This window comes from Dreissena polymorpha, chromosome 5 (assembly GCF_020536995.1).
Source record: "Dreissena polymorpha isolate Duluth1 chromosome 5, UMN_Dpol_1.0, whole genome shotgun sequence".
Classification (NCBI taxonomy): domain Eukaryota; kingdom Metazoa; phylum Mollusca; class Bivalvia; order Myida; family Dreissenidae; genus Dreissena; species Dreissena polymorpha.
In genome coordinates, this window is record NC_068359.1 from 43257984 (window position 1) to 43285702 (window position 27719).

A 27719-nucleotide genomic window follows, 5' to 3' on the forward strand; every position below is an offset into this window, starting at 1 on the left:
GGAAATAAAAAATCCAGCTTTGTTACAGTATTTTAACATTGACATCAGCGAAACTTTGAACTAATAGAAACATAATTAACGGACTGTGTATAAAAACCGATTTAACACACAACACAATGAGTAAGAAGGCCCATAATTGTCCATCAGATCTCACCCGAATTCCAGGTAAAAATAGCTTTTGATGCAGATCTGGATAGAAATGGCCATGATATCAAGCAAGTCAAACACTTTGACCATGTTAAATCAATAATGAGTATAAAACTGTGGCTTCTAGAATGGCAATAAGGGTTTCTCATTTAAACCTGGTAACCTAGTCTTTTGACCATTATTCAACTTGGCCTAGATATTGTCAAGAAAAAATCTGACAAAAGTCAATCAATATTGAACCACAAATGTGACTTCAGGAGTGCTTAGAGTGTTTTTTTTCATTATTAAGTGGTGACACACTAACAAACATAAAACCTTGGCCTAATTATTTTCCAGATATGCGTTCTGACAAAGTTTATCAATATTAGTCAGACATTTGCCCTTTACAAAAAAATTTGATCTGGTGACCTAGTTTTTTGACACACATTACCCAGATTTTGAGCTCAGTCTAGATAACAATTCTGACTAAGTTTCATTGAGATTTAGTCACTATTGTGGCTTCTAGAGTGGTTATTCTAATTATTAAATCGGACTACCAAGTTTTTGAATGCACATGACACAGATTCTAACTCAGTAAAAATATTGTCAATAAACATCTTGACCAAGTTTCAAGTTCAAGACCAAGATTAGATGGAAAATATTGCCCCTAGGATTGCAGGAGCTAAACGTTGATAACAGACATAGGGTGAACCTATTGCTCACCATGAGCACGTTGTGCTCAAGAGTGCTAATAAATAACACATTAAACAGAACTAAGTGTATAGTATTCTTATTTTTGATCGTCAACAGGATTGTGTTTCATGTGCATGGTGAATGCTTCAAAATTTCAGCCCATTTCATGTTTGCTGTAGAGTCCATGATGTCATATTGTTGAAACACCATATTTATATGTGGTCACAATATCTACAGTTGTACAACATTACATAAGAAAATATTCTTTTGTAGTCCGGCTTAATAATTATCATCTATTTGCTTAGAAATTTAATAATCAACAACTGAATATCCATAACATTAGTTCCCGTTAGTCCAGTCTCAAGAAGAGAATCATCTTTAAGTGACTTAAAGAATGTGTAGGAATCATTATTCTTGAGAAATGCACTGGCGTCTAAACCATGACCATTGGCAAATTGACCAATCTTTTGTTCACAACAGCCCCTGCAGCATCTGTTGGCCCATCCTGACCGTCAGTTCCAGCACTTAGGAACTCCACGTGGAAACTTGAGAACTGTTTATGGGTCGGGTGCGAGGCAGTGCCTTCAATCATGTTCTTTAAGCCCAGTGAGAAAGTCAGCGCCATTTCCTGGTTCCGACCACCTTTTTCCCCCGACCCCTTGACCATGACCGTAGTTTCCCCACCACAGATCACGCACAAGCCGCTGTGACTGTTCTGCGCCTGTGACACTGCAGCGATCACCCTCTGTAGATCAGATTTCTTAAGTCCGTCCTTGATGAGCTCGAGTTCAGCTTCCACCAGCTGACCTTTGCCCTTGTCTGGAGCCATGTTTCCCGTAAGACAGCATGATGTACTTGGCAAGCATGACAAACATGCCGGCTACCCTGCTTGCCTCCCCCTGAATGAAAGGTAGTTTAGTTTATATATACCTTATTAAAGGTTAAGTCAAGTCTGTTTTCTGTGTCGAACCAGCACTTGGTGTCTTTGAGGGAGATCTAAACAATGCTGCCAAAATGTGGGTCGAAACCATGACCAATTGCTAGGTGGACACCATATCCACTATGCAATTGTTCCATTAAATTAAATTGATTGAAAGGTTAAGCTCATGATAAAGTATGTGATGCTTTGTTTTAATTGCTATTATGGTTTTAAGAAGTTCAAACGACCTACATTATTATTTCCATAATTTTGAGACTTACATTTGATTTATCTCACACACAAAGAGCCCAATGCTTTTAAGGTTTTGTTCAATTTGGATTTTTAACAATTTATGCAGTATTTCAGTAACATTATGGAGGTCAGTTTACGAACTCACACTTGTCTTGAGTTAGATTTACTTGTACTAAATACACATACTAAGAGACTGACAGCTGCACTGCTCGAATACTAGGTAGGGGAGAAATAGCCGTAAAAATAATGTCATGACAAGTTACAAAACAAGTAATTTTTAAAGGCCATGATTTGAATTCTTGCACCTTTGATTTGTAATTCATTGGTCTATATCAAATGAGAGTGCCAATAACCAATAATTAAATCATCTAAATAGATATAGGTAATTCAAACAATTTGTTGTTTGTAAATCATCTGAACTTGTTGAAAGCCAGATCTTTCTAAACCACTTATGCATTTTTGAAAACTTGTGTATATCAAAAGATAAGAAAAAAAGTTTTAAAAATATGCTTTGTAGCTATAATAGCTATAAACAAACTGCTCTAAACAACTACCTGCAATGTGTTCGTCAGAACAACAGGTACGTATCCATGACGACTAGCCTGGTTTCTGGCTGCTTCAGTTGCTATGGTGTTGCTGCCTATGATCACATTTTGCACGTGTTTCCACTGTGACTCGTAACTCAGATTGTGTTGCTGCTGCCCCTCCTGCTGGGATTTCTTGTCCGATGCACTGCGCATGGTAGTTCAACTACTGACCGAGGTACTTTGTCCTGTAGAGATTGACTTGGCAATATTAATTCTGTTTGGATAACTGTGTCAAATCTATCTATTATATAATTAATTAACAGGAATAGTAGGAAATTTTCAATATGTATTACAACAAGGGCTGTTTGTAAAACATGCATGCCCCCCCCCTATGTGCTGTCAGTTGTAGTGGCAGCCATTGTGTGAATAAGTTTTTTGTCACTGTGACCTTGACCTTCGACCTAGTGACCTGAAAATCAATAGGGATCATCTGCCAGTCATGATCAATGAACCTATGAAGTTTCATGATCCTAGGCCTAATAATTCTTGAGTTATCATCAGGAAACCATTTTACTGTTTTGAATCACCGTGACCTTGACCTTTGATCTAGTGACCTGAGAATCAAAAGGGGTCATCTGCCAGTCATGATCAATGTTCCTATGAAGTTTCATGATCCTAGGCGTAAGCATTCTTGAGTTATCATCCGGAAACCATTTTACTGTTTTGAGTCACTGTGACCTTGACCTTTGACCTAGTGACCTGAAAATCAATAGGGGTCATCTGCCAGTCCATAATCAATGTACCTATGAAGTTTCATGATCCTAGGCCTAATAATTCTTGAGTTATCATCAGGAAACCATTTTACTGTTTTGAGTCACCGTGACCTTGACTTTTGACCTAGTGACCTGAAATTAATAGGGGTCATCTGCCAGTCATGATAAATGTACCTATGAAGTTTCATGATCCTAGGTGAAAGCATTCTTGAGTTATCATCCAGAAACCATTTTACTATTTCGAGTCACTGTGACATGACCTTTGATCTAGTGACCTGAAAATCAAAAGGGGTCATCTGCCAGTCATGATCAATGTACCTATGAAGTGTCATGATCCAAGGCCTAAGCATTCTTGAGTTATCATCCGGAAACCATCTGGTGGAGGGGACCGACCGACCAACGGACCGACTGACATGTGCAAAACAATATACCCCCCTTCTTCTTCGAAGGGGGGCATAATTATGCTGTAAATTAAATTCAGTTTATTAACAATAATTCTAGGAGCATATCAATCATTTAGGTACTATTATGCTGCATGTTAAAATTTTTGATAAACCAATAATTCTTGGACATTTTATTTAACTTATTAATTAACTGTTTCATAGCTTAGCATTTCATTTAAAAGTTCAAAAGGAAATGTATTCACTGTATTAACTTTAAATTGAAATACAAAGAGTTAAAAAAATAGTTCTGAGCTAAAAATAAAGACAGTATCAAGCTCAAGTTCATACAATGGTTTGTAATAGATAGATTTGACTGAAGTAATAGCATATAGACTAAGTAACTCAACCCTGTACCACTCGGATACACACTTCGACTGTTTTTTCTCCTTTCTTACTAGATTAAGTTTTAAGGCTTCGTTTACAATCAACAGGTACTAATGAGCTGCAAACAGCATGCCTGAACAGACGGCAAGTTACTCACAGGCTGTTCTGGTTTTATGCTGGTTGCATATGCAAATTTTACTTTGATTCTGAGGGTGGAAAGGGTTAATGACCTTGACATTCAATCTTTCCAGTATCTGCAGGCATTGTTCTGGCAGAGCTGAGGAGAGGAGTGGTGGGACCACTGCTAATGATCTCCAGCTTGTCCTCTATCACATCCGACAAGATCAGCGATAGCACCTGCAATAATCAGGAATAATACCTGCAATAATCAGGGATAATACCTGCAATAATCAGGGATAACACCTGTTACAACCAAGGATAACACCTGTTATAATCAAGGATAACACCTGCAATAATCAAGGATAACACCTGCAATAAGAAAAGATAACACCTGCAATAATCAGGGATTAACCTGCAATAATCAGGGATAACACCTAAAATAATCAGGAATATTACCTGCAATTATCAGGGATAACATCTGCAATACCAGGGATAACACCTGCAATAGTTAAGGATAACACCTGCAATAATCAAGGATAACATCTGCAATAATCAAGGATAACACCTGCAATAATCAGGAATAGCACCTGCAATAATCAGGGATAACACCTGCAATAATACCTGCAATAATCGAGGATAACACCTGCAATAATCAGGAATAGCAACTGCGATAATCAAGGATAACACCTGCAATTATCAGGAAAAATACCTGCAATTATCAAGGGTAACATCTGCAATATTCAGTAATCACATATATTAAAATCACGGTTAACACCTGTACAGAGCAGGGAACAAGGCAATAATAATAATGCAATATCCTGGGATAACACCTGCAACAAAAAGTGCTATTTCTTGCAATGAGGAGTGAAAGCAATGATAATTATTATGGATAAGATCAGTAACAATCAGAGATAACTCCTGTGAATATCAGGGATAATACCATTAAAACGCAAGGACAAGAGTTCCGCGGTCGGAGATGACCGCATTGAAGCCGGATTTTTGATTTAAATGACAGGAAAGTACCTTTCGTGTTTTTGTCAATGCAATACTTAAATTACTGAAATATTGTTCAAAGGTCAAAATGAAATGTAAGTACTTTTCAAGGCATGAGCAAACCTTGTGTTATGTTTTGAATGCATGCATATACATGAACAACAATAACATTTAAGGTCACAAATATGAACTTGAATTGACAATTAGGAAAGTTTGATCTCAATTTTTTTATTAGCAAATTAGTAACATATTGTTTGAAGTTTCCATCAATTTCATTATCAAATGTAAGAAAATAAACTTAGATGAATGACATTGAAATGAATGACCTTGAAATGACCAGTGGTCATCTAAGTGTGCTTGCAAACCTTTACGTCAAGTTTGAGATTCTAGGTCCAAGCATACCAAAGTTATAACAATTTTAACATTTTAACATTGAAGGTCACAGTGACCTTGACCTTCAAATGAATGACATTGAAATGAGCAGTGGTGATCTTCTAGTACTGGCCAATCTTTATGTCAAGTTTGAAGACTCTAGGTACAAGCATACCAAAGTTATAACATGGAATAAGAACTTTAACATTTTTACCTACCAAAGTTATAAGAACTTTAACATTTTACATTCAAGGTCACAGTGACCTTGACCTTAGAATGAATGACCTTGAAATGACCAGTGGTCATCTAAGTGTGCTTGCAAACCTTCATGTCAAGTTTGAAGACTCTATGTCCAAGCATACCAAAGTTATAACAATTTTAACATTTTAACATTTAAGGTCACAGTGACCTTGACCTTCAAATGAATGACATTGAAATGACCAGTGGTCATCTTCTAGTACTGGCCAATCTTTATTTCAAGTTTGAAGACTCTAGGTACAAGCATACCAAAGTTATAACATGAAATAAGAACTTTAACATTTTTACATTCAAGGTCACAGTGACCTTGACCTTCAAATGAATGACCTTGAAATGTCCAGTGGTTACTTACTAGTTCTGGCCAACCTTCATGTCAAGTTTCAAGACTCTAGGTCCAAGCATACCAAAGTTATAACAACTTAACATTTTACATTCAAGGTCACAGTGACCTTGACCTTCAAATGAATGACCTTGAAATGACCAGTGGTTACTAACTAGTTATGGCCAACCTTCATGTCAAGTTTCAAGACTCTAGGTCCAAGCATACCAAAGTTATAACAACTTTAACATTTTTTATATTGAAGGTCACAGTGACCTTGACCTTCAAATGAATGACCTTGAAATGACCAGTGGTCATCTGTTAATCCTGGCCAACCTTCATGTCAAGTTTGAAGACTCTAGGTCCAAGCATACCAAAGTTATACCATGAAATAAGAACTTTAACATTTTCGAGCACGCCGCCACCCCGCCCGCCCGCCCGCCCGCCCGACAACATCAATCTATAAGCCGAGAATTTTTCGAAAAAAATCCGGCTAATAACATCAGAAAATCTCAGGGATAATACCGATACAGATCAGGAAAGAGACCTTCAATGATCTGATGAGAAAATTAGGATAAAAATATCAGAAACAGACGATCTTGAGGCTTGCTTTCGTGCCAAAAGAACTAAACTTCATCTTTATTGCATACACATCTATTATTTTATTAATCCTTTTAATCCTACTACATGCAAAAAAAGTTGGTTTTCAAGATCAGCTCTGTGTTTCATGTTAACAACATTTAGTAATATGTCACATAGTTTTCCTAAATGCCTGTGTGCAACATGTTAAGTTTATAGTCAATAACATTTGTACTTTATTTTGACTTTTGGCCTTAATTGAGACCTTGAGCTTAAACCAGGCTTTAAACCTACTAGTTAACCTACTAGTAAAATATCAGTAAAACTCAAAAAGTGTTTATTGCTAGACAAATCATCTTTATTATTTAACAACAAAAAGTCAATCCATTTGGGATTTAGGATAAAAGATACTTTACGCCTATGACCCAATAACAACCTTAAAATAGGCAAAAAAGCCTATCCATGATATTGACTTTTGAGGCAGGGAGATGGGTGTACGATGAGTGTCTTATGATGGTGAATTTGAGGAAAGTTATTTCGAAATTGCACAATGAATGACAAAGTTTCAGTTCAGTAACAGTCCCGACATGCTTGGACACACATGATGACACACCTACACATACTGCACACTGGATCATTGTGACTGCTACTAGTATATCAAGCGTTTGGCAAGAGGGCTCAACAAATAGAGCAATTGAAACAATGTATGTAAAAGTAAAAATAACAAGGGCTGTTTGTAAAACATGCATGACCCCCATATGGGCTGTCAGTTGTAGTGGCAGCCATTGTGTGAATACGTTTTTTGTCACTTTGACCTTGACCTTTGACCTAGTGACCTGAAAATCAATAGGGGTCATCTGCCAGTCACGATCAATGGACCTATGAAGTTTCATGATCCTAGGCGTAAGCTTTTTTGAGTTATCATCCGGAAACCATTTTAGTAGTTCTAGTCACCGTGACTTTTGACCTAGTGACCTGAAAATCAATAGGGGTCATCTGCGAGTCATGATCAATGTACCTATGAAGTTTCATGATCCTAGGTGTAAGTGTTCTTGAGTTATCATCCGGAAACCATTTTACTGGTTCGAGTCACCTTGACCTTTGACCTAGTGACCTGAGAGTCAATAGGGGTAATCTGTGAGTCATGATCAATGTACCTATGAAGTTTCATGATCCTAGGCGTAAGCGCTCTTGAGTTATCACCCGAAAACCATTTTACTGGTTCGAGTCACCATGACCTTGACCTTTGACCTAGTGACCAGAAAATCTATAGGGGTCATCTGCAAGTCATGATCAATGTACCTATGAAGTTTCATGATCCTAGGCGTAAGCGTTCTTAAGTCATAATCCGGAACCATTTTACTGGTTCTAGTTACCGTGACCTTGACCTTTGACCTAGTGACCTGAAAATCAATAGGGGTCATCTGTGAGTCATGATCAATGTACCTATGAAGTTTCATGATTCTAGGCGTAATCGTTCTTGAGTTATCATCCGGAAACCATTCGGTGGACGGACGGACGGACCGACATGTGCAAAACAATATACCCCCTCTTCTTTGAAGGGGGGCATAAAAATAGGATAAAGCTAACATTAAGGCGTTAAGTGTTAGAAAGATTATAAGACCATTATCAATTAGTAAGAAATGACTTTCAAAAGCAGGGATAAGGTTTAAAACACATTCAAATTGAACAGCAAACATTATTCATTCATCTCTCTTAGTTATCATATGTTAAACAATTACACTTCAACACCGTTATTTCGAACACCGATAATCCGAAGTCACCGTTATTTCGAAGTATTTTTCCGGTCCCAAATTTGGTTCTTCTTTGCTTAATGTAAAATTTCATTGTTAGTCCGAACTTTGTTAAACCGAAAAAATCGTTAATTCGAAGTGATTGTGTCGGTCCTGACAATATAATTTGCACCAAATCATCAATCTTTAATCCGAAGTCAAAGCTGCAAAACGGTAAGCAAAATTTCACACCTTTGTCGTCTGGGCGTGGCGCGTCAAAAGCTGATAATTACTCCTTTGTCGTCTGCGCGTAGACGTTAATTTTATAATGTCGTCAAAAGCCGATAATTACTATTTATGTAGTTTTGCATTCTTTAGTAACAAATTAACGTGTTACATTAGGTCTGAGTAAATGTGGTCCAATGAAATTCATCTTATATAAACTCTACCTTCTGCGAGCAAACACGGGCGAAAGTGAGTGCCTCGACACATTGGAGAAATATGTTACACGCGTCCAGTTTAGTGCTGCTAAGTCTAGTGTTCAGGGAGACATCGCGTCTTATTTTCAAAAAATGTTAATACATTTCCGAAAATGTATTCATCTGTATTTACATGTATGACAATTTGTGCTATTCGTTATATTTAATATGGTCTGATAGTTTGTGCTATTCGTTATATTTTATATGTTCTGATAATAAGTGCATATTTATTATATTTAATATGTTCTGTACTCAGAGAACAAACATAAAAAGAGGAACAAGAATCGTTTTATTCCTTCGTTTGGTACAAGTAGAAATCTATTGCCATCTGACTAGTTTACGTTTTTAAGTAAAACAATTATTAATAGTAGCGTGCAACCGAACCATGCGAATTCCACAAAGTTTTATTATAACAGAATCAAAGAAGTCGTCAGTCAAATGTTTATTTAGAATTATCGTTAATCCGAAGTTTTTTTAACGGTCCCGACGACTTCGAAATAACGGTGTTGAAGTGTACATACAAAAGGCAATATACTTGTATATGCTTGAGATATTTAAATCTGGTTTGAGACTGTTTTTATTTTTAATTAATGGCATTTAATCCTTTTACGATTTGGGGTACGTCTTCAAACTCTTCCAAACAAAACACCATTTGGTTCATTTTAAAACCTCCATCAACATTACATACCGAAATTACTCTAAGCTTTCAGAAATTACTCTAAGCTTTCAGACACTTAAAAATCTTTTTTTTTTAAATCGTGTCTGAAAATTTAGATAAGAAAATATTCAAAAATGTCAGGTGTCCGAAAATTTAGAGACAAAAATTGAATATCAGAAAATAATAATTATAGAAAATAAATGCAATAAATCAATGCGGACTATTGTTTACACTTTAAAATAAAACTCAACTTCACAGCTTCGCTTACTCTTGCCTGAAATGATACAAAACTAAAAAGTAAAAACATCAAACATACTGCTTCACTTATAGGAAGATATCATTTAAAATTCTGTTAGGTGAAGCGATTGTTTTCTACCCGTATACATTGTTATTCACCCATTTATGCAAATGTTATGGTCAATTGCCCTCAGGCATTCGTCTCCCAGGTTTTATGGCCTTAGTCAGTTTGCACAAGATAAGCGAATACAGTCAATAGCCCTGTAGAATATACCGTCTGAAAATTTAGAGCATTAATGAGAGACGAAAACGCACACGTCTGAAAATTAAGTCATGAAAAATAAATATTTTAGCCAAAAAAGGGGGTGTCCGAAAACTTAGAGTGTCCGAAACCTTAGTCATTCCTGTAATTAAAGTAAAATAATGACATGTAATTGTACCAACAAACCATTTAACACAATGAGCCTCATTCTGAGAAAACTGGGCTGAATGAATGTGCATAGCGTGTCACACCAGATAAGCCTGTGCAGTCGGTAAGGCTGATCTGGAACAACACTTTCTGCCTGACCTGGATGTTCTTTAATTCGAGATCTCTAAACAAAAAACATAAAGCTGAATGCACCCACAGGCTAAACTGGGACATCACTTAATGCACAAGCATTAAGCCCAGTTTTTGCAGAAATGACTCATTTGATTAAATTAGGCTGTACCTGCGCTGGCCTGGCCACCATTGCAAGGCCACCTCCTTTGAGCACCTCCACGTTTTGTCTCAGTATGTTGAGTTCCCCAATGGAGCCCCCGACCTCAGATATAACCCGGGTCATCTTGATGGCCTCGTCGAGGGTTACGGGTGGAATGGGCGATGGTAGCAGGGAAGATCCTCCCCCTGCAGAAAATCAGGTCAGAATTGAACAGTATATCATTGAACAGTATATCATTGAACAGTATATCATTGAACAGTATATCATTTTCATGTATAAAGGATATTTCAAGTATCTAACAACAGCAGTTGACAGGCAAATGTAATTTACACTCTAGTAAATATACACAAAATGGAAATTAATTTCTTAACTTCAATTAGAATTTCTACTTTTAAATACTTGAGTTATTTGTGTATGTAAACTGCCAAATGTGAGAAAACTTGATGTGTCATAAACCACATTTTTAAACTATGCATTTTCCCACATTTTATCATAAAGAAATAATGTACTTGCTCCAAAAAACACAACAACATACAATCATATAAAACCATTCTCATTAAACAAGTGGTATGAGTCTCATTTCTACAGACATTTTAAGCTGCGATGGGTGTTTACAACACTTCAATACCTGTACCAATAGTTCTCATACCCACAGCGGTTCTTAATGTACAATGTTCATTTTCTTCGTAATGATTTTACTACTGTTATAACCATAAAAACTTGGTCATAAGTCTACCCACACATAAGTTGAGGGGTATAAAATGGTTCACAAATTGGCTATTTTGTTTATGTTCCCTTCATTAGACTGGTCTAGATTTCATGAAAAAGAGACAACGAAAAATCAGCATAGGTAAATTGACCCCATCATATTTATTGCCTGATTCTAGGACAAAACTAGTTTTTAGTATTTTTATTTCATTTTTATTTTATTCAGGTAATCTTAAACTGAACATTTTTTAAACCAAGATCTCTGCCTTAAGCAATCATTAAATAAGTACTTTTTAAACAATAGCAGCTGCAAAAAATTAAACATTAAAATGCAAAAAACATTAACTTTAAAATCTGTACCTGAAATTCAAAATACAATCTTTATTTTAAACTTTGAATTTTTTACCTGAAATAAGTACAATCAATATGTGTTTCTCTGTCAATGATTTTGCCAGTTCGTGTATCGCAGTGGCTGCTTTGTGAGAGTCTTCGTCTGGCATGTTATACCTTGCCCCTTGAAACACCCGGATCTTGCTGTCAGGTTTCACGCACAGGTCACTGAGGAATAACAGTCAGAACTAAGGTGTTAACTGCATGTGCGTACTTTCCTGCTACAACTTGTCTTTTGTAGAGAAGAGAATTCCTTAAAACAACAAATACCAGTACCAAATACCATATAAGCAGGAAGTACAAGCCAATCTTGGACGACACTTTAAACAAATGCATTTAATCTTAATTCTTTGAGATCAACTCATATATGTTAACCCTTTGCATGCTGGGAAATTTGTCGTCTGCTAAAATGTCGTCTGCTGAATTTCTAAAATAAGCATTTTCTTCAATTTTTTTTCAAAGAATACTATCAGAATAGCAAACAGTTTGGATCCTGATGAGACGCCACATTTTGTGGCGTCTCATCTGGATCCAAACTGTTTGCAAAGGCCTTCAAAATTCGGTTCCAGCACTGAAAGAGTTAAGAAAACAATATTTTGCTCTACTGCATCAAAAGCTTAGGGCCTAATGTGCTAAACTCTTATCTGTTTTCAAAAGCTATGGAAATTTATGTGTTTCACTCAAGCATATTTTGAAGGTAGAACCAGTAGTTTGTGTTTTGGGGAAAGACCTTGATTAGCCTCTAAAAGTGGAAATCATTAAATCCTTGACCCCCTGACTTCTCTGTTCAGTGTTTTTTTTTCACCGCAAAATACCGATAACAGCCTGTACCGCAAAAAGTAACATTTTCATCTTTTCCAATAACATAAAAAACCTTTAAAACTATGATAACCTTGATATTTATCAACTAACATCATCTAAGACATTATTTTCAACCTTCAAACTTTCCCTATAAGGTATGAATGCCATTGATTCAAACTAATCAGGAATGTAATTAAATAACCACCTCAAGGGAGAAAAAAACACTATACCCCTCACAGTGCTTCACTAAACTCTTCATTTGTATAAACATCTAGCAGAGAGCCGAGTTAAAAACTTTTGGCAAAATTTGTTTGTACCAAGGGGCACAATCAGATCACCTTTTTCCAATGGAGGTGAATAGCTCAAATGTCCCATACGGAATGCTGATGATCCCGTCCACAATGTGTTTGCCTATCAGCTGATCCAGGGCTGCCGCCATTCCAGACACTGCCTTACCGAACCCCACAACGTACACGTTCTGCTTGAGGGCATAGTTGTGTCCATCCACTGTCAGCTCGTTACCTGAAAAGGTTCTCACATGTTTTACCACACACAGTTTGTGACCTGAAATGTTCCCAACATGTTTTACCACACACAGTTTGTGACCTGAAATGTTCCCTACATGCTTTACCACACACAGTGTGTGACCTGAAATGTTCTCAACATGTTTTACCACACACAACTTATTACCTGAAATGTTCACCACATGTTTTACCCCAAACAGCTTGTTACCTGAAATGTTCCCCTAATGTTTTACCCCAAACAGATTGTTAACTGAAATGTTCCCCTTATGTTTTAAGCACAAAAAGCTTATTTACTGAAATGTACCCAAGTAAATCCCCACATATTTTACCACAAACAGTTTGTTACCTGAAATATTTGTTCCCCACATGATTTACCACACACAGCTCGTAAACAGAAATGTTGCCTGCATGTATTACTACACACAGCTTGTTACCGCAAAATGTAATTTTCCCCATACACTTGGAGACACTTCTAACGCATCACTTTTCAATCTTGAATATCTCAGTTACGAGTAAAGATATTGATTTAAAATTTTACATACAATCATTTGACTGCGTTCTATGCAAGCTCACAATAAAATCATTCATCCGTGACGATTGGACGCTTCAGCACGTGGGGTAGGTGTGGTTCTATATTTTTGCATGTGAAAATGTTGAAACCTGATTTAATTCTAGTTTTATTTCAATTTAATTATTTTAGATGGGTTCTAACATAAGGAAAACATAAAATTAATTTACAAAACAATATAGCTTGTATGCATATTCAGGAGCGCAATCGCGCACTTTACATTTTACAGGCTACCTTTCCAACTTGCTAAAGCGTCCGATTGTCACGGATGAATGATTTTATTGTAAGCTTGCACATACTGTAGTCAAATGATCACATGTGCAATTTTAAATAAAAATATTCACTCATTACTGAGATATGTAAGTTTTAAAAGTGTTGCGTTAAAAAAATCACCAAGTGTAGTAAAAGGCGATATTCATTTTATTCCAATTTAATTTAATTTCAATTTCATAATTCTAGGTAAGTTTTTACACAAGAACAACATAACATTAATTTAAGAAAAACATTATGGCTCGTATGAATATTCATGAGCGAAATTAAGACGTGCAAGTTTATGCGTTTTATTTTCACATTGTTATTATTTTACGTTGTACGAGTCTGCGAATTTTGACTTTTGAAGTGACGTTTTTAATATGTTAAGTTTTACATTTTGTTGTTTTTCAATTTCAATTAAATTTTCAGGAGTTATCAGATACGTGTTGAATTATTCTTGGTCCAAATTTCAACACAATCCGATCAAAAATACGGGAGCTATATTGATATGATTAAGTGATGCGTTAGAAGTGTCTCCAAGTGTTTGTCTTACCACACAGCTTGTTACCTGAAATGTTTGCCACAAGTTTTACCACACAAGTCAGAAACATTTTTTTGTTATACTAAATGACCCAATTAATTTTTAAACAAGAGAGCCTGAAAGGTCCAAAGTCGCTCAACTGAGATAACAAGATATTATTGGGACAAATCTTCTGACCAAGTTTCATGAAGATCGGAAAATAAATGTGGCCTCTAGAGTGTAAACAAGGTTTTATTATAGCCATATAAGGAAATATGCCCCGCCCCCTGGCAGCCATGTTTTTTAACCAACTGGCATCATTTTTGAACTCTTCCAAGATATTATCGGGATGAATCTTCTGACCAAGTTTCATGAAGATCTGACAGTAAATGTGGCCTCTTGAAGGTTAACAAGATTTTACTATAGCCATAAGGAAAAATGCCCCGCCCCTTGGAAGCCATGTTTTTCAAGCAAACATAATTATTTTCAAACTCATCCAAGATATCATTAAGACCAATCTTCTGACCAAATTTCATGAAGATTGGACAATAAATGTGGCCTCTAGAGTGTTAACAAGGTTTTACTAAAGCCATATATAGCCATATAAGGAAAAATGCCCCGCCCCTGGTGGCCATGTTTTTAAAGCAACCAAAACCATTTTGGAACTCATCCAAGATATCATTGGGAAAATCTTCTGACCAAGTTTCATGATGATTGGAAAATAAATGTGGCCTCTAGAATGTAAAAGTTGTTTTACTATAGCTATATAATGAAAAATGCCCCGCCCCCAAGGTGGTCAGGTTTTTCAGCCAACCGGCATCGTTTTTGAACTCGTCCAAGATATTATTGGGATGAATCTTCTGACTGAGTTTCATGAAGATTGGACAATATATGTGGCCTCTAGAGTGTTAACAAGATTTTACTATAGCCATATATAGCCATATAAGGAAAAATGCCCCGCCCCTTGGCAGCCATGTTTTTCAAGCGAAGGTTACCATTTCTGAAATCGTCCAAGATATCATTGGGACAAATCTTCTGAGCAAGTTTCATGAAGATCGGAAAATAAATGTGGCCTCTAGAGTGTTAACAAGGTTTTATTAAAGCCATATAAGGAAAAATGCCCCGCCCCCTGGCGGCCATGTTTTTCAACCAACCGGCATCATTTTCCAACTCGTACAAGATATTATAGGGATGAATCTTCTGACCAAGTTTCATGATGATCAGACAATAAATGTGGCCTCTAGAGTGTTAACAAGATTTTACTATAGCCATACAGTACAGCCAAAGCGGAACAAACGATTTTCGCGATCCGCGGCGGCAAGGCGAAACGAGTCGATGCCGCGTCAGTCGTTGAAGCCGCGTCAGTATGCGGCGGCAAGTCGCATTTCGCCGCGAAACTTCGCATCTGTCCGCCGAGGCATGCCGCGGTCCGCGACATGATGCCGAGTCAATGCGATCATGATTTTTTTTTTTTATTAGTTACATGTAGTTAACAAATTTTGAAAGAACAATTATAATAATAATTAAAATCATAATAAATTTATTGTGCGCGAATTGTATTAGCATATACATGTAAGCATAGTTAATGTGTCTGGCCAATTATTAAGTTTGTTTCCCGCCCGTAGCGTATGTATTTCACACATAAACAAGGTCACGTGATTATGTTTTCGCACATACAAGTGGTCAAGGCTCCAGCAATATTATGGTGGATTTATAAATTAATTGCATGTTGATTCCGCTATTATATTTTAGCTGAGAAAATTAGCAGTTTGAAGCCACATCAATAATCAAGACGGTGACGATGTATATGTAGTTTTGTTAATTATCAGCTTATTATAACTATTGTTTGAATATGCGTATATAAACACGTTTTATTTTGTTCATATTATACAGTTAATATCTCTACTAATTACCCGCTAAGCCCGTATATTCCAGTTTTAAAGCAAATGCTGGTAAATATTTACGATACACAAACATTCTCGATATTTCCTTAAGTATCAAATACATTTTGGCATGTGTTACTATTTATAGAGATGATGAAATAACGTCTAATCGGGGCGTTTTTTTTCTCCACTGAACACGCGATTAACGCCTGACGTGATGTTCATGTATTTATACAACACAAAATACACCCAAACTTTCCAAGCGACGTTCTACATGTCTGCATAATTTTCGCGCGCTTTTTATGAAACAAAGGATATTTTAGCACTGTTTATTTGACGCTAGAATTTGCCAAAGGACGCGTAAGCATTAAAATTCGGAAGTGTGTTACGGATTACAAATTTAATAATGATAATCGAACGAAACATAAACAGTTGCGCGTAATTAATTCTACGCTACACATACTACATGTATGTACATGTAGGTGGATATCTTTTCACTCGATCCGCCGCGTACGTATGCGGCGGATTTACTCCGCGAAAGTACGCGAGGTTAATACAGACTCGGCGTCGTTGTGCGGATCGATGCCGAGTGCCACGGCGATACGCCGCGTGAACACACGATTCGGCCGCCGCGGACTAATAATCTGGCCGTGGCGTAGCCGCGGATTATGTTTGTGCCGCTTTGGCTGTACTGTATATAGCCATATATGGAAAAATGCCCCGCCCCTTGGCAGCCATGTTTTTCAAGCAAACATAACTATTTTTCAACTCATCCAAGATATCATTGAGACCAATCTTCTGACCAAATTTCATGAAGATTGGACAATAAATGTGGCCTATGGACAGTTACAAGGCAAATGTTGACGGCGCACGACGCACGGCGGACAAAAAGCGATCACAAAAGCTCACCGTGAGCACGTTGTGCTCAGGTGAGCTAAAATATATACAAAACCATCAAAATCTATTGATATTTGTATAGATGATTTGTCATATTTTTTTTGCTGTTTTCAACAGTATCTTAATATACATATCATAGCCCAGTTTACCAACACACACTTTCCTGTGTTATGTAGTTCACCATTACTAAGAGCACATACATGTACTTATGTCAGTAACAGACAACTGCCCCACAATTATCAGAGGTAAGGGGAGTTAAACTGTTGCTTTTCTTCAGAAACATTTAAAAAAAATATTTTCTTAAAAAAGTCATATTCATAAAAACTTAGTTTCCTATTGCACATTGCTCAAGTGCTTTATAAATGATACCTTTACAGTATTATTAGTTACTATTTTTAACATAAATTTATATTTATTCAAATTCAAATACTACATTATTGGTACTTATAATTAGGGATGCAAAAGGTTACAAAAAATATTAACTGGGTAACCGTTTGCCGTTACTGGTTATTAACCGGTTAACCAAAAAACCTTTAGTAGAAAAAAATAATTTAAGTATACGTTAAACATATCATACCGCTCGTACATGTACTCTATAGAAAAGAAAGTAATCGCTTGCTTTGATAACATATCATTTTCTTAATAGCAATTTATTATTACGTGTATTTAAAGTAACATTACTACTCAAAATCAACGAACAATTCGTACATTTCGTAAAATAAAGTTAAACAATTAAAAATCAGTGTTCCTTATGGCAATTGCCGAAATTTCAACACCAGAGGGCCCAGATGTGGTGTGGTAAAATACAGAGGCGTATTTAGGTCGGGGGCTAGGAGGCTAAAGCCCACCCCCCCCAGCTGGCTGCAAGCTAGGCTAGATACGATTTTTTTTAATGAGCCCCTCACAGTTTCAAACCACTTGTGTATTTCCTGTCATATGCCCCTAATTAAGCTATAAACAGCTGTCAACTTGTGTGATTAGTGTACAGACGATCTAACCTTCGCCAGCTAAACTGCACGCTTCATTAACTGTAAGTGATAAACTGTGTTTTTGATTGGCTGAGGGAGATACATTCAACTAATGAATTCATTGATACATTTAGCTATAGGTAAATGTTTATTTTAAATAGATGTTTACGGATACAAAATGCTCGTTTTCCTTATGGTTTTAACATGGTACCATTTTAGTGTTTGTGTGTCATATTAATAGATATATTCGCAGGAAATAAACATGGAATTTATTGTGGTAACAAATCAATAAAAACGAGCATTTTGTATCACAAAAATCTCTGTAATCATACCACATCTAGCGTTGAAATTGTGGCTATTGCTATAATGAACACTGATTGTTTAGGTGTTTACGTTGATTTTGAGCGTTATAGAGACTTTAAGGTAGTACAAGTGTAATCATTTCCCGCAATTTTTTGTAAGATCGGTTGAAGTCGGCTTATGTCGGTAAATATAGAAACTGAAGTCGTGACATGTCCATTTTGTTTGGTTTATTATTTACAAAGTATAAATCTTAAATAAAAACATGTTTTATATAATTCAATAATATTTAATGACATAAGAATCTATTATTTGGATTATCAGCGGTAACAATAAATTTTTGCATTATTACATGGAAAACATCAAATTATATAAAATGTGTTGTAAAACCAATTATCTATGTTGACCGCCAATCTCACAAGCGTAAGTTAGGCAACGTTTGGCAGGCCTTTTTATACAAATCCTGCGGGTCAGAATGTCTGACCCATTCCCAATTCAAAATACAAGTATTTTTGCCCAATTAGCTGAAAATTTTCCCAATCCTAGAATAATAGCCAAAATAATATGTCAAAAATAACAATAATCTTCTTAAAACATCATGGTTTTGTTCTTCTATATTAAAACAAATTTCATGGCTGGTAAATCAGCAGTTCACACATTTCATGGCTGGTAGATCAGCAGTATGATTATTAACCTAATAAAATTCCAATATATTATGTAAAGTTGAATTCTAAATGTGATATTGCATGTCAATAATTTCCTAGATTGCAATGTCAACTATGTTTCCAGTTGAAGGAAGGGAAATCCCGCAGGTTACTCATATGCATCGGTGGAAGTCCAGTCTGGTAGTCAGTTCGCAACATACGTCACGCCAACTGTTCCAATAAGTCAAGATGCTTTACAAGTTACAGGCGTTTCAATGACTGATGGGACAATGACATTCATTAGATAAGTTGTGCAGCCAGTGTTGGGATAATGACATTCATTGGATAAGTTGTGCAGCCAGTGCCAATATGAGTGGCTGTCGAAAGAATTATACATTGGCTTGAAAAGTTTTGAAATGTGTGCTTGCTTGTTCATAATGGTCGTCGTTTTGATTTAACAATTTTTGTTTCAATCTTGGTTTAAATGTAAGTGCAATTTATATTTTGTATAAATGCGCTTTTATCAATTCTCTATCAATATTCAAATAAGGGCTGTTTGTAAAACATGCATGCCCCCCCCCCCCCATATGGGCTGTCAGTTGTAGTGGCAGCCATTGTGTAAATACATTTTTTGTCACTGTGACTTTGACCTAGTGACCTGAAAATCAATAGGGATCATCTGCCAGTCATGATCAATGTATCTATGAAGTTTGATGATCCTAGGCCTATGAGTATTCTTGAGACATCATCCGGAAACAATTTTACTGTGTTGAATCACCGTGACCTTGACCTTTGACCTAGTGACCTGAAAATCAATAGGGGTCATCTGCGAGTCATGATCAATGTACCTATGAAGTTTCATGATCCTAGGCGTAAGAATTCTTGAGTAATAATCCAGAAACCATTTTACTGTGTCCAAGTCATCGTGACCTTGACCTTTGACCTTGTGACCTGAGAGTCAATAGGGGTCATCTGTGAGTCATGATCAATGTACCTATGAAGTTTCATGATCCTAGGCGTAAGCATTCTTGAGTTATCATCCAGAAACCTTTCTTCTAAGTTGAGTCACCGTGACCTTTGACCTAGTGACCTGCAAATCAATAGGGGTCATCTGCGCGTCATGATGTACCTATGAAGTTTCGTGATCCTAGGCGTAAGCGATCTTAAGTTACCATCTGGAAACCATTTTACTGTTTCGGGGAACGTTGGCTTAAGGCATTCGAACTGTTTGTTGTTGGTAAAGGCGTTTCAGACGCAAACCAAAAGCGAGCCCTATTACTGCATTGTGCTGGATTAGATCTTCAGGATGTATTTTTCACACTGACGGAGGAAGGAGGAGTAGATGACAATGCATATCAGAAGTGTGTGAAAACTCTGAACATGCATTTTCAGCCAAAAGTGAATGTGCCGTACGAAAGATACGAGTTTCGGAACACTAAACAAGAAGGTACAGAAACAATTGATCAGTATATTAATATTGTTCGACTAAGACTTAAAGCTGTACACTGTCATGTTGATAATGTGAATGAGTCAATCAGGGATCAAGTTATAGAGAAGTGCCATTCTCACAGGCTTAGATCAAAGCTTCTTGAAAAGGGAGATGGGTTGACATAAGACCAGTTACGAGTAGTTGCGAACACCATGGAACTCAGTGAACGGCAGAGTAAGAACATGGAAAAGCCTCCAGAGAGTTCTGTCAACAAAGAAACCGTTACATTTGATTGGAGAGTTTCAAAGCAATGTGTCAATCGAAGGAACCAAACAAACTATTCATAACGTGACATTCTATGTGGTACGGAATAAAGCACCTGCTTTATTAAGCAGAGACACAGCCATAGAACTAGGTATTCTCAAAATAGGACACAGTCATTCAGTTAGAAAATGTACACAATTCCAATTAGTCTTCGAGAAAAGGTTAGCGAGAAATTGAATGAATTGGAAGTTTTTGACATTATAGAGAAAGCTAAAGGACCAACACCGTGGGTTAGTCCAGTGGTGGTTGTGCCAAAACCATCTGGTGAAATTTGACTGTGCGTGGATATGAGACAAGCAAATAGGGGAATCATCAGAGAACGTCATCCTATTCCGACAGTTGACGAAGTGTTAATTGAGCTAGACAACAGCTCAATGTTCAGCAAAATAGACCTCAACATGGGTTTCCATCAAATCTCCTTGGCTGAAGATTCTAGACCGATTACAACGTTCATCACTCACAAAGGTCTATACTGCTATAAACGCTTAAGTTTCGGGGTGAATGCAGCCCCTGAAATGTTTCAAAATGCAATTTCACAAGTGTTAAAACATTGTGAAGGAGTCGCGAATATTGCCGACGACATCATCATCCATGGAAAAGGTCAAGAGGACCACGACAAGAAATTGCGAAAGTGCATGGACACTTTAAAGGCCAGAGGATGAAAGTGAACTTGTCAAATCACAATTCTCTACGAATAAAGTGGCTTTCATGGGTCATGTCGTACTAAACCGGGCATCGGACCAACGGAAGAACGAGTGAAGGATCTTGTAACAAAGCAACCGACAAACGCATCTGAAGTGCGGAGCTTTTTAGGTCTAGTCAATTTCAGCTCCCGATATATTCCCAATGTGGCCACGATTTCCGAATCATTGAGGTTGTTAACCAAGAAGAATCAGCCATTTGTCTGGAAATCCAAACAGAAAACTGCTTTTGATGAGCTGAAGAAAAGACTGTCTTACGCAGAAACGCTGGGTTTCTTCAAGCAAGGAAGAAAAACATAACTTATCACAGACGCCAGTAATGTTGGTCTATGCGCAGTGCTGTTCCAAGAATCAAATGGAAAGGAGCAAGTGATAAGCTATGCAAGTCCTACTTTGACAGACACTGAAAAACGTTATTCGACAACAGAAAAAGAAGCCTTGGCTATTGTCTGTGCTTGTGAAAGATATCACATGTACTTATATGGCGTCGAGTTTGAGTTATTAACAGACCACAAGCCTTTGGAAGTGATATATTCTTCAAAATCCAATTTGTCTGCGAGAATTCAAAGATGGGAATTGCGCTTGTTACCCTACACATTCAGAGTGAGATATCAACAAGGGAGTCGAAACATAGCAGACTTTTTGTGACAATGGAAAAGAATGAATTTGTTCACAAAAGTGAAAGTTCTGAAGACAATGATTACATATGGTTTGTGATAGAAATTTCAACGCCAAGTGCAATTTCTACGCGAGAAGTAGAAGAAGCAGCAGTGAAAGACGAGGAAATTCAAGAAATTCACAGCTCATTACGTACAGACAAGTGGGAAAGGACACCAAATTTTATTCCAGTAAGATATGAGCTTTCCACTATTGGTCACATTGTGTTGAGAGGCACTCGAATTGTGGTACCAACAACTTTGAGAAAGAAGTGTATCGAGTTGGCTCATGAAGGCCATTTGGGCATAGTTAGAACAAAACAGAACCTAAAGACAAAAGTATGGTGGCCTAAAATAGATAAAGATGTTGACAATTATGTGAAAACATGTCATTGCTGTCAGCTGGTGAGCCAGCTAGCTAAGCCTGAACCTCTCAGCCCCACTCCACTCCCAGTCGGTCCTTGGCAAGATTTAGACATCGATTTACTTTGACCACTTCCATCAGGGAACTACATATTTGTATGTGTTGAGTACTACAGTAGATTCTATGAAATTGACATCATGAAGACAGTGACATCAGAAAAGGTCATTGAAAGTTTGGAACGTATGTTCACAACACATGGATTACCTCTGAGCCTTACTAGTGACAATGGAAGACAGTTTGTGTCAGAAACATTTGAGTCGTTTTAAGAGAAGAACGTGATTGTACATTGTTGTAAAACACCGCTACACCCAAGTGCGAACGGAGAAGTCGAGCGTCAGAACAGATTATTGTTAAAGAGACTAAAAATTGCTCAAGCAGAAGGAAATGATTGGACGCGCGAGATAAGGGCATACATGTATTTGTTAGCGTATCGTGCAACTCCACATAGTACTACCGGAGTTTCTCCGGCGGAGCTGTTGTTCAACAGGAAGTTCCGTACAAAACTTCCGGACATACAATTCACACTGAATGATGAAGAGATCCGAGAACACAACACCTACAAGAAAGAAAAGAACAAGGGTTACATTGACAAACATAAAAAAGCAACTCCAAACAATCTCCAAGTTGGAGACAAGGTGCTTTTGAAACAAAACACAACGGACAAATTGTCTACACAGTTCGAGGTCGAACCATATACACTGGTTGAAAAGTTTGGCAATCAAGTCACAGTAAAATCAACTTCGGGTGTCACAAGAACAAGAAATTTGACAAATGTGAAGAAGTTTCATCAAAACATTCAGTCTGAAGAACAATGTATGGACAAAAAGGTTCTGAACGGAAACCAGGAAGGTTCTACCATCGACCAATAGGAGGACATATCGTTAGGCAGAATTCAAGATAGTGGTAACCATAGCGAAGCAATTCCTGAGGTGCAGCCGGTCCAAGATGCCGTCCTTACACCAAGGCGGTCGGGTCAAGACTTTGAAATGGGTTAAAAGAATAATATGAACTGAACTTTCATGTAACAACACAGTGCGTGTGATGAACAGTTAAAATATTAGTTTAAGTGAAGCATAAATAATGCTAGGGCACTTATAGAAATGTTTATTTTTTAAAGATAAATTTACAATGTAAGAAAACATTGAACTGTTATTATATTTTCTTTACATTCTTAAGTATGAATCTAAAGAATAATTATTAAACTGCAATATGATGTTTGTATTTGGGTATTGATTTGTGTATGATTTTGATGTCTTAGAATGTTTTAATTGTTTAACATTTCAATTTAATTACTTTTCAAGAATACTGCTTATTCAGTTTACTTTTCATGATATTGCTTATTCAGTTTAAGACTCTTGTAGTATTTAGATAACTTCGCTATTTAAAGAAAGCATTTGTATTTTGGACTCATATGTTATTAAATCATGAAATGGAAATTGATTGTTTAAAAAGAATATTTAAAATCTGAAAAAGAAAGAAGTTGTAGTGTATTCGGTATATTTTAGTGTAGTGTAACCTTGATTTGTATTGCCCGGATGTGGTGTGAATAAATGATATTAAATTGATGAACAATAATACGAGTTAAATCTGTTTTTATATAAGAGATAAGATAACAAGATCCAAAGCAGTCCTTGAAGCAAGTTGATTTAGTTTTACAATTGCTTGGTGAAATATACAATGCACACGATGCTATGGCAGATGAGGCAGCACTTAGAAAGTTGCTCCAATTTGTGAATTTGTCTTTAAAAGATCTAATGGCCTACAGCTTTTCCCTATTGGCTGTGTCAAAAAAATTGCTTTCAACAGTGCTAAAGCCCAGAACTGTCCAACATTGAGCGCACTCATTTTATGAAGTGTAATGAAAAGGCCTACGCCGCTGAAAATATTGCTGGGTCAGGGCTAAATCTTGTGTATTTGACAATGCTTAATAACAGGGGTGGAGAGGATGCAAAACGTGATGTTTTCATTTTAAACAAGATATGTGTTTGTCAGAAACACTATGTCCCCTTTTGCGCCGCTCTGAAGCTATATATTTGACCTTTGACCTTGAAGGATGACCTTGACCTTTCAGGGCCCTCAATTCATTTTAGGGGAATGGGGTCGCTACCCTCATGAGGGGGAATTCTCGCGACGTTTAGCTTTAAGGGGGATTTTTTTACTTACTCTCTCATTATTACATTTTTACATGTGTGCACTTTATTCATTTCTTTTTTCATAATTTAGTATGTTTGACAAGATTAAGTTGAAATAGAATAGAGATATAATAATCATGAGAAACATCTAATTAAAAAAAAATGTGTTTGTCAGAAACACTATGTCCCCTTCTTAGCCGCTTTGAATTTTTGTTTTATTTTGTTTGACCTTTGACCTTGAAGGATGACCTTGACCTTTCACCATTCAAAATGTGCGGCTCCATGAGATACACATGCATGCCAAATATCAAGTTGGTATCTTCAATATTGCCAAAGTATTCATAAAATGAGCGATTTTGGCCACATTTATTTGACCTCTGTCACCTTGAAGGATGACCTTGACCTTTCACCACTCAAAATGTGAGGCTCCATGAGATACACATGCATGCCAAATATCAAGTTGCTATCTTCAATATTGCCAAAGTATTCATAAAATGAGCGATTTTGGCCACATATATTTGACCTCTGACCTTGAAGGATGACCTTGACCTTTCACCACTCAAAATGTGCGGCTCCATGAGATACACATGCATGCCAAATATCAAGTTGCTATCTTCAATATTGCCAAAGTATTCATAAAATGAGCGATTTTGGCCACATATATTTGACCTCTGACCTTGAAGGATGACATTGACCTTTTACCACTCAAAATGTGCAGCTCCATGAGATACACATGCATGCCAAATATCAAGTTGCTATCTTGAATATTGAAAAAGTTATTGCAAATGTTAAAGTTGGAGCAAACAGACCAACAGACCAACGTACAGACCAACAGACAGGGCAAAAACAATATGTCCCCCACTATAGTGGGTGGGGGACATAAAAATGCTGAAGGCTTGCCTAGAGTCACTTATTCTAAAAAGTATTACATGCAGTTGTTCTTAAAATATGTAAGTACGTAAACGAATGATTTGAAAGAAAATTTCAATTACATGTTTTATTTCAGTACCATCAGTAGTTTTTCAGTAATTACAGTAGTCAGATTGTGTGCATTTCTTTATTTATTTTTAAGTTACAGTGATTTCAACTAAGGTTAGAAATATGGTACTGCATAATCTACATAATGCCCTTTACAAGTGCACAAAATTTCATCAAAGCACCTTTAGTACTTATCGTAGGATCCATTTTGCGTGATTTTTTATTTTATTTTTAGTAACAGTGACCAGATCAATCACATAAGGTGAAAAATGAAGGTTTGCACTTAATCCCTACATTGCCCTTTATATGCATGCCAAGTTTCACCAAATTTGCTTTAGTATTTGTAACTAACTGCAGGATATAGTGTAGAAAGCCCTGTCCATGTCAAAGAAACTTATAAGTATACGCTTATTTAGTTTTGTTATGAAATTTTGTATTTTATATTTTTGTTTGTACATTGATATTAAATGAATACAATCTTGTTAGGTAGGTGGTCATTTGAATTTAAATCTAACAATGTTATAGATCTTGGTTAATAACAGAGAAAAATACTAAGTATACAACTTTGTAATTTTTTTTCACTTTTCAGACCTACTCATGCCTCCACCCCCATCCCCCACCCCCACCTCACCAACGCCATCCCTACATTGGCAGAGTTAGCATAACCGCATAATGTATTAAATATATGTATAAAGAGTTTAAGAACATTGAAGGTGTTAACTGAATTGGTAAATGACTCTGTTTATTTTGCATATTTTGACAATTTGCCATTATGTGGTTTTGAATTTCTTGAAAAATATTTCTTATAGTCCTATTAGATTTTAGTGAATTGTTCAAAATATACACAGGCAAATTGCTTTTTTCGGCGTAAGCTGTATTAAGCCAGCTTTTCACCCTGACTTGACCTTTGTAAGTGTCCAATAATACTCAAATAAAATTTCCCGCGGCTAGGTACGAATGAATACACTTCATTTATTCCATTGGCTGATTTGAGTATAACACCAGAACATTGGAAACATATCCGCGTCTTTGTAACACTGTTTTACTGCATGAAACAATTTTATCTCTAATGAAAAGGCTCAATAGATAGAACAGTTTTACAATCAATTTTCCAAATAAATACAGTTTGTGCGTTCACCTTTTATTTTCAGAGAATTACCAGCGCAAAAGCGGCCATTTGTGAAAGTCAGAGATTATATACAGTTCATCACCGGAGTTCGCAGAAGGGGTTGCGATCATTGTGTTACACCGGTCTTACTGACAATAACGTAGTGACTGTAATGCATTGCATTCAATCCGCAAGGTATCCGATGAAGGTCAGTTTGCGGTCAGTTGCAGAAATCTTTATATAAACGCCGTCTCGTAAACTTTGTGCACTTGAAGTCTGTTTTGATCAGAAAGATACTAAATAAAGATATTCGGCGATATTATTGTGGTATGTCAATCATCGATTTTTAATATGGTTTCAACATTTGCATGATAAGGACCAATTTTGATAAAATTAATTAGAAATTTTTATCCATTTAGACCAGTTTATTAAGCATGAGCACAATAATTCACTATACTATAATTATTCAATTATATAAGATTCGAGTATTGCCGGCTGACCTATATGCACTCGTTCATTTTCATGTTGTGTTTTTCTATTCTGTAAATATAGATATCTGAGCAATAATATCACATAAAGCAAAATAAGCCACGAAATCTGGCGCAACACCCCGTAATTGATTTGCTTATGATGTAGCTAAGAACTGGGCAGAAAAAAGGCATCCGCTACTTTTTATCTCATGGAGATAACTTTTGATCGTTCATAAACATCGACCACAATCAACGCCGTATATCTTTTTTAAAGATATTTCTTGTTTACTTTGAATTAAGCTGATCACATGTCTCTTCTAAAATATAAATGCTCAAATTCCAAAGAATTAACGTACAACTTATAAAAAAAAAGAAAATTTTGTATGGGTGATTTTTGCATACATGGGTTTAGCTTGTTGTTTTGAAGGACCTTACATAGAACATAAGTTTTTTTCATTATTTTTATCACTCAATTGTCTTGTATTATATTATTTTATCATCTACAATCATATCCTGTACTAAATATACAAACATTG

At 36.5% G+C, this 27719-nt stretch overlaps 1 pseudogene; it reads right to left on the reverse strand.

Annotated features, from left to right (window-relative positions):
• Positions 1-1097: 1097 nt before the first annotated feature.
• The window catches only part of LOC127831188 (glycerate kinase-like), a 35437-nt pseudogene continuing 8815 nt past the window's right edge, over positions 1098-27719 (reverse strand).